Raw genomic sequence first — 8,751 nt, 5'->3', positions numbered from 1 at the left:
GAAGCCAACGAAGCGCTGTACTCCCTTTTTGTCTGATGGAGGTGGCCAGTCCAGAATGGCAGAGACCTTCTGAGGATCCATCTCTATTCCATCTGTGAAAATGATTAACCCCCGAAACGGGATATTGTTCTGTTGAAAAACGAACTTCTTGGCCTTGGCGTAGAGACAATGCTGGCGAAGGCAACCGAGGACATTTCGAACGTGCTCGCGATGCTGCTCTAGGGATGTTGAGAAGATTAAGATGCCATCCCAGTATACGATCATGAAGATATCAAACCAATCCCTGAAGATGTTGTTCACAAAGTGATGGAACGTGGCAGGAGCATTACAAAGGCCAAATGGCATTACCAGGTATTCAAAATGTCAGAATCTAGTGCGGAAAGCAGTCTTCCATTCGTCGCCCACTCAGATGCGCACCAAGTTTTAAGCCCCACGTAGATCCAGCTTAGTAAACAGGACAGCAGATCTGAGTCTCTGAAAGAGTTTGGGGACTAGAGGAAGAGATTAATGGTTTTTAATAGTAACTTTATTTAAATCCCTATAATCGATGCAGGGTCGGTGGGTGTGATCCTTCTTCTCTACGAAGAAGATACCTGCCTCTGCTGGAGAGTTAGAGGGACGGATGATCCCCTTCTTCAGACTTTCATCTACATAGTCTTTTGAGATGTTCAGCTCACTTTCAGAAAGTGGGTAAATCTGGCCACATGGGATTTCGGCTCCTGGGAGCAAGTCGATGGGGCAGTCATATGGATGGTGAGGGGGCAAGGTCTCTGCTCCCCATTTGCTGATTACAGCCAGGAAGTCATGGTATGCTTTGGGCACCACGGAACATACATCAGGTTCGGATTCAAGACAGAACAGTCTTTGGGATTTAGGGAGGAGCTGGTAGACAGGAATTCTTGCAGTAAAGAGATGGGAACTGGATGGTGCCTGTGATCCAATTGACTTGCGGGTTATGTGCTTGCAACCACGGTAATCCTAGGATAATGGGAAAAAAGGGGATGTGATAACATCCAGGCTGATAAGTTCCTTATGGCCGGAGGAGGAGACCATAGGAAGGGGAAAAGTTTCTTGGGTCATTGACCCGGATTTGATGCGGGAGCCATCGGCCAGGAAGGCCCCGTGTATGCCGGAGGGCGGAGCTTACACGAGAACCCCAAGGTAAGTGACACAGGCTAACCTCAGGTGCGGAATCTAAGTATCCACCGGTTTTCACCAGAGCCTCTAGTGGTGAGGATGGACTTTGCTGCGTGTGAATACCAGCTCGCGGTCCTCAGGGTCGCCCCACCAAGGGGGAAACCGGTCATGATCCGAAGGCAGATAAGCAGACAAGGGAGATCCGAGAGAATGGTCAAACAAGCCGAGGGTCAGGACGGGAAGCAGGTCAACGAGGTCAGGAACAAGCCAAAGGTCAAAACGGGTATCAGGCAGGTAACAGGTTTCAGGAACACTGGAGGAGCTGCAGACAAGACAGCAAAGACACAGTGCTGCTCAGGTGTTTAAATAAGGCAGCGTGTGGAAGTCTCGTCAGAGGAAACGCGTCAGAGGGGAGGCGTGTCGCGCACGTCACTCGCATCATCCATCCGTCCGTGCTGCAGCTGGACGTGGGAACTCTACATGCTCAATTCATTACATGCCAGAGAACAAGTTTGGATACATGTAAGTGTAATTGCCTATTTTCATTCAATAAATCGGGGGTAATGCACCATTGTCGATCCATTTGCATTTTTTACATGCGATCTGCGGAGTTAATAAGGAGACAGAATACTACAATATCCGTGGACCCTAAGATCGTTAGTCAGCCATAAGCTATACTCTGGATTGTGGAGAGTGTATTCCCAACCCCTAGTTCATCTTACATCTGGTAAGAGGCTCTTGAGTGTGCTCACATGCTGGGTGAAGGTGTATGGGAATATATGCAAATTTGGTTCATGTGGATTATTCACGCCATTTATATATATACATCTGGTAATAAGATTAACCTGCTGGTGGTGGGGATCGTCTCACGCGGATGTCACATTGTTTGAATTGAGTTTTCAGCACTGCACATTATCACAGAAGTCCCACAAGGAATATCAATATTTACAAGTTGTTATTTGTATTTTGATGGACTATTCATTTGGACTTTTTTCACATTTATGATTTATTTGTTCACTGCATTTGCATATTGGCATATTGTGGTATAGGATTATGTTCCTTTATGTTCGTTGATTCTAGACACACATAAGTTTAGCACACCAATCTATTTTTTTCACATTCACACTAAGGCATAGTTTCTTGGTAGCGGCTTTACTACATTTTATCAGCGCACCCATTATTTTGAACATTGTTATTAATTAAGTCAGCTATCAAAGCTGTATCGCTAATTATATTGCATGAGTATATTGAACCATGTGTGGATGATCATATAGTTACTGCTGTATGAATGGATCAAAAATACAGTTCTGCAGTTCAATAACTTATCTCTGAGGCAATGAAAGTCCCTTCCACCGTAGTAGTTGCCTCTAGAGTCACAAGAGTCTCAAGGTGCATGGTATAGTGCGCTATTCTGGACATAAACATCAATGCAACAGGAAAGTTTGTAAAAAAGCACTAAGTCAAATCCAAAGTGAATGCTCAGAAAATAAGTTCCTTAGTATATAGAAGGAAGCTAGGCAGGATAATAGGTTATCGCCAGATGGATTATGGGAGTATATACTCACTGCTTAACCGCTTGACCTTCATATGTGAGTTCCGGAACAGGTGCATTTTCTTAAATTGAGCTGGATTGATAAATTCAATCATGTAGTAGTGCTTAAATCATCCTCTTTGGTTGATTTGAGGATAAAGTGCAGTCCATAAGGCAATCCATAAGTCTGTCCTGCCCTGAATGAAGCGTGGTTAGTGCACAGGTAGCCAATTGGCTGGTATCCAAATCATTACACTCTGATCTAAAGATCTGAAGAAGTCTGCTGATTGGTGGACGAAACTCATCATCCAAGTGACAACCCCGATTGTCTTGATCAATTGGCTACCTGTGCACTAACTTTCCAGCTTTTGTAGGCAGTTTACAGAATTCATTATTGGAACTAATCCCTCCACTCATCATATAATATTTGCATGGTGGCAGCTCATTCACGGGTCCTTGTTGGCCCGACCTTTGATATTCATCATACAGATTAATCTGTCTACCCTGGTTCATTGTGCAAATTCATGTGCTATGGTCCTGGTTATCACCTGGGATATTCTTTTAACCTGTGTTTGTATGTCATGGGTGTGACTTGTTATTTATAAATGTGATATTCATATGTTTTATACATTCAATAAAGTTTTGATTTTTTTAGCCAGTAATATTGCTTGGGAGTTATACCTAACTTTGAACAGCTCTGTCAGCTGTTTCTTTATATCCCAACGGACACCTCGGCTCCCTCCACCCCCTCAGGCTTCGCCAACCCAAGAGAACAATGTAGCCCCAGGAAGGATCCAGCCAAAAAATATTGCCTCTCCGATTTTTTGGTACTTTACCCATAGGTTATCCCACACCTAATTGGTGAGACAGTGAAGCCTATCCCCTGTTTAAAACCAGTGAGCTCACTTTATCAGTTTATCTTTGTATAGTCCATGGGGATATGTAGATAGGCATGTAGGTATTGCATGGCGTCTTCGGGATTCGTGAAGGACTTTGAACCCCCTGCAGTGTCCGTCAAGCAGAGGATGACCAGGTATGCCAGTGAGAATTTTATACCCTTTTGGTATAGGGCAGCGCATATGGGTTGGAAGGCTTTGCGTCTTTTAGACACCTCCTGGGAGTAGTCTGCAAAAAGCAGAAGTTTTCAGCCATCCAGTTGAAGTGATTTGGAGTTCCTGAAGGATTTCAGGAAATTAAGCTTGTCCCCATAGTTCAGATACAAATCTTGGCGTGCGCCGCTTGTTAGATGGTACAGGGGGTTATTATGCCCAAGATAGTAGAGATATGGTCAGCGCATAAATCAGCCAGAGAATCCGCATGGAATGTTTCCGGTAAGGCCTATAACCTGTAGGTTATTACACCTGGAACGGTTCTCCAAATCTTCCAATTTTTCAAAAATGACTTGTTGGGCCTGTTTAAATTGCTGTTCAGCAGTAAATGAGTTTTGGGGTTCATCCTCTACCTCTGACATACGGTGTTCTATCCCTGTTAGCCTTTTAGCATGGTCACCTATCTCCTTTAACAGCTGTAGAATCCCTGCGTCTACTACTCTATCCACAGCTGCCATTATTGTGGGGGACAGGAGGGCTGCAACAGCCTGAGCTATTCCGATGTACTGCTCCTCTAGCTGTGGTTACAGTTGTGCAGAATAATCTGCAGAGTCTGCAGGGAGGACCGGCCTGCCGGCGGTAGCCATGCTACCCGCCATATTGGCAGCAGGGGTGCTTGCCTGTGTGTGATCAGAGCGGAGGCCTGCGGTGGCACTGTGGGGGCCGTGGACCACAAATTTGTCCATAGGTCTCTCTCGAGGAAAGCAGGCTTTGTAAGCTGGAATGCGCCGGAGTCGCGGTTCATCCCTCCCTTATATGTGGCGCCAGAACTGGAAGTGTTTATTTGCCTTTATTATCTCAAACCCTGTGATCCACATGGTTGCACTGTATAGCACTTTATAGCACTATATAGAATTGTATTTAACAATATAGCTTATTATAGCATAACATAGCATGGTATAGCACTGTATAATACACAATATAGGTACTAGGAGCTTAACCTTTTAAAGTGAGAGTTCTGGGTTTTTGATTCTTTCAGATTCTTGGCTCTCAGGGACCCATATGACCATTTAGAGTACAGGGCCATTACAACCTAAAACATATCTGCTACTAAAAGTGCAAATATTTAGAAATGACCTATGCAACTAAAATAGGTTTTTAAATACTACATTTGATTCTAATTTTTATTCATATATTATTATATATACACTTATCCAGTGAACTGCAATATGTTACAGCACATGTAAATCCACAATCAGTTATTTTTAGCATGTTTGTCCTCACATCTCGCTGTATACAGTTTTTCCTAAAGTGTAAGGAAACTTCTTAAAAGCATTACCAGTAGAATCTCATTTACTTCCAATCTTCCTGTCATATAAAAGTAAATAGCATTCTAGTAAGCACCTGTTGGCATTTGAAGAAGAGGAACCTGATGCCAGATCTAGGGAAGTATTCAGCTAGGGGTGTTATTAGATTAGCACAGTAGGAGGAGTAAAAGGTAAGGAAACATTTATAAAATGCTTCTTGATGTTTTTTTTTACACTTTGAGCAATTTCTTTTTTATGAATCTGTTTCAAAGTTTCTTACCTGGTGATCCTTCCATTAACAGCACCCTATTGACAATAATAAATCACGGCCTCACAATTAGCGAAACTGTTCTCATGTTGTAAGCTCTTGCAGTTGGCTTCTGGGCTACCTATCTGATAAGCTGTACAAATACCAATTGAAGGAATGCACATGGCAGACTATCAATACTACTGCTAAAAAGTTTTTGCAAAGCATTTGTAAGTCTGCAACAAGAAGTACTGCTATTGCCATGATCTTCAGACAAGAAACATTGCAAAAGATTTACTCAAATCAATATGCAATAAAATGATTGAAAAGTCTCATTTTTTAAAGTTAATAATAACAAACATGGTATACTTACCTGCCCTGTGGATTTGCACAAAGCAGCCTGGATCCTCCACTTCTCGGGTCCCTTTTCGGTGCTCCTGGACCCCCCCTCCTGTTGAGTGCCCCCACAGCAAGCAGCTTGCTATGGGGGCACCCAAGCCGAGCCACATCTCTCTCTATCCATTCAGACATGGAGCCTACGGCCCTTTCTCTTCTCCTGGAACCTGTTTACTCTCTCTGTCTATTTGTGCTTTTGGTATGTGCAAGCTGCTAAAAGACATTAACTCTTTTTTTTTTAAACCAAACAAACGTTTATTGAGTTAAGCACTGCATATAAACATACAATAAATGGCATCGGCAGAACGTTGCATAAGTACAATATCACAGAGTCAAATATTTCAATAATACACACTGTGCAAAGGGCATGGTTGTAACAATAAAAGAAAAATAGGGAAATAATATAGCACCCCCGTGTCAGAACAGGATTAGAGACTCCAGCACGGTAAAACATAGCATGGACCATGGGCACGGGCTCTGCGGAACAGTTGCATCATAAGGACACAGGTAAAAGACACCCAACCTCTCCTACGACTCGCACGTGTCGGGGGCCTCCAGCCACCTATCCCATATCTTGTTGTACCTCTTGGGGCATCCCCTATTAACATACATGACCTTCTTAAAGGGCAGGGTGGCACCAACTGCCGCCTTCCAAGCCGATAATGAAGGGGGTGTAGACTGCATCCACTTCAGGGCTATCATTTTTCTAGCTGTGAACAAGGTTTCCCGGAGGAATTGAGTCATGTGTTTGTCTGCGTCAACCTCAGGAAATATCCCGAGGAGGCACAATTTGGGGTCCAGTGTGGTCGGGCATCCCATGCGGTCATGCAGGAACTGGACAACCTGTGCCCAGAACCCCTGCACAGCCGGGCAGGACCAGATCTTATGACCAAAAGTACCCGGGGAGTGAGAGCACCTGGGGCATGCCGAGGAGCGGGAGGAATCAAAGTGAGCAAGCCGCACAGGGGTGAGATACGATCTGTGGGTAATATAAATTTGAGTGAGCCTATCCGACAACTTGGGAGAGACCAGAGTGCAGGCCTCCAGAGCCTCATCCCACTCCTCATCCTCCAGCTCCCCAACATCGCCCACCCACGGCTCCCCCAACCCGCATGCTCAGTCACCCGTTTAGAGCCCAGCATTTCATACAGCAATGAGATAAGTTTACGGTGCTCCTGACCCCTAATCACATCTAAAATGTCAACCGATGGTGGGGCAGGGATCAAAGGGGTGAATTGTCCTCTCAGGGCATGGGATAACTGTAAATAATAAAAATGCATGGAGTCCGGGAGTTGGAATTCCTCCCGGAGCAGGTGGAAGGACTTGACAGACCCTTCAGACACAACATGCGATAACAGGTAAATATCTTTACGTATCCATAGCTCAGGGTTAGGGATAAGAAGGAGCTCCGGGAGCTGACGGTTATACCACAACGGCGTCATGGAATGCAAAGTCGCATCCCCGGTTCTAGACATCGCCAAGTCCCAGACCCGCCTGTGATGAAAAGAAAGACTGCCCCAAGGAGCCACGGATACAGACCCCGCGACACCTCGAAGTATATCACAGAACGGGTGGGGGAGCCGCGACTCCCGACCCCTGCAGACCATTGCCATATACCTGCCCGAGTCCTGTTTGTCCAAGTGAAAGAAGTGCGACAATTGGGCTGCTAGATAATATCTTGCCAGCTCCGGAACTGCCATACCCCCCAACTTAGTGGGTTTTTGAGTGTGTTTCCAAGACAGCTTGTGTCTAGAGGAGCCCCAAATGAATGACCTCAACAAGCTCTCCAGAGTCATAAAATATTTGTACGGAATGTATATTGGGGAGTGCCACAACAGGTATAGGATCTTGGGAAGCAGGATCATCTTCACCAGGCCCACCCTGCCCACAACCCCCAGTGGTAGCCGAGCCCAAACTTGCATCTTGTCCTTAACAAGGTCAAATAGTGGTTCAATGTTTAACGGTATGAAGTCTGTAAGGGACCTTGTCACCCGGACCCCTAGATGTTTAAATTCCGCCACTCGCGACAGGGGAAGCGACGCCTGATCAGCCCCTGGGGGGAAACTGTCCAAAGGAAGGATGAGGGATTTGTCCCAATTAACCATCAAGCCAGAGAATTTCCCAAACTGCTGTATGATCCGCAGGGCACACCGTAACGAGGATCCAGAGTCCGCCAGGTATAAGAGCATGTCATCCGCGTATAATCCAACGCGCTCCTCCAGGTCGCCCCGGCGGAGCCCCTGGATACCGGGGTCCGCTCGCAGAGCCATGGCAAGAGGCTCAACAGCCAGGGCATACAACAGTGGGGAAATGGGGCAGCCCTGTCGTGTACTACGGGAAAGAGGAAACGACCTAGATGTCCAGCCATTGGCCACTACTCGAGCTCGGGGTTGACTGTACAACACGGTAAGCCATCTAATGAACCTCGGGCCAAACCCAAACTTACATAGGCACTGCCACAGGTATGACCACTCGACAGAGTCGAAGGCCTTAGCGGCATCTAATGTCACGACACCCTGGTACCTATACAGTCATGAGGGGCTTGTAGGTTCATAAGCAAACGCCTGGTGTTAAAGGCCGTATTTTTGGCCGGCATAAATCCCATCTGATCAGGGTGCACAAGGGATAGAATTACCTTGTTGAGTCTGAGGGCAAGCACTTTAGCCATGATTTTCACGTCGCACTGTAACAGCGAGATGGGCCTATAGGATTCCGGATACTGGGGGTCCTTACCAGGTTTAGGAAGCAGAATGATCAAAGCTTTGCACATCGAAGCAGGGAGGGAGCCCGACTTAAAGGCCGCCTCGAACACCGCGAGCAGACGGGGGGCCAATGTCTCAGAGTACTGCGCATAAAATTCGACAGGGAGACCGTCGGATCCCGGGGCCTTAGCCCTGGCAAAGCAGGAAATGGCAGAGACTATTTCATCCTGAGAAATCGGGGCCTCAAGCACCGCGACCTGTTCAGGAGTCAGTGTGGGAAAATTCAGGGTATCCAGCAGAGTGGCCAGTTCCATGGGGTCATAGTCCACCCTGGAGGAGTATACCTCACCAAAATACGAGGCAAACAGCTCGGCCACAGCCG

Source organism: Pelophylax lessonae, assembly GCF_965119305.1.
Source record: "Pelophylax lessonae genome assembly, chromosome: 2".
Classification (NCBI taxonomy): Eukaryota; Metazoa; Chordata; class Amphibia; order Anura; family Ranidae; genus Pelophylax; species Pelophylax lessonae.
The sequence above is the reverse complement of the archived record's forward strand: the minus strand, read 5'-3'. Positions refer to the sequence as shown.